This window comes from Sinocyclocheilus anshuiensis, unplaced genomic scaffold (assembly GCF_001515605.1).
Source record: "Sinocyclocheilus anshuiensis isolate Anshui unplaced genomic scaffold, SAMN03320099.WGS_v1.1 scaffold1491, whole genome shotgun sequence".
In the NCBI taxonomy this organism is placed as follows: Eukaryota; Metazoa; Chordata; class Actinopteri; order Cypriniformes; family Cyprinidae; genus Sinocyclocheilus; species Sinocyclocheilus anshuiensis.
In genome coordinates, this window is record NW_015555706.1 from 151,704 (window position 1) to 152,342 (window position 639).

Sequence of the window (639 nt, forward strand, 5' to 3'; positions counted from 1 at the left end):
ATGATGCTGAAAATACAGCTGCGCATCACAGAAATAAATTACAGTTTAACAGATATTCACATAGAAAAGTTATTTTAATTTATAATAATATTTCACTATTTTTACTGTATTTCTAATCAATAAATGCAGACTTGATGAACAGAAGAGACTTCTTTAAAAAACATTAAAAATCTTACTGATCCCAAACTTTTGACCAGCAGTGTCAATATAAAATTAGGCCTGTTTTAAACTGATCAAGCTCTGCTCTTTTATTGTTGGCTCCCCTTCACATCTTTAACTATTTTGGTTCCCTAAGTTCCCTAATTTTTGCTGGCGGGACGTTTTGAGCTCTGAAAGTTCAAACAATCAAACTCTTCGATGTTAACGATGTTAAGAGCCATGTTTAGACGTGTTTTCCTCTTCTGTGATTCCAGGAGCTGCAGTGTGAGAAGTGAGATCTGTCATCATGGATTTCCAACACAGAGCTGGAGGGAAAACGGGCAGCGGTGGCGTCGCCTCGTCGTCCGAAAGCAACCGAGACCGGCGTGAGCGACTGCGGCAGCTGGCCTTAGAGACCATAGACATCAACAAAGACCCGTACTTCATGAAAAACCACTTGGGCTCTTATGAGTGTAAACTGTGTCTCACGCTGCACAATCA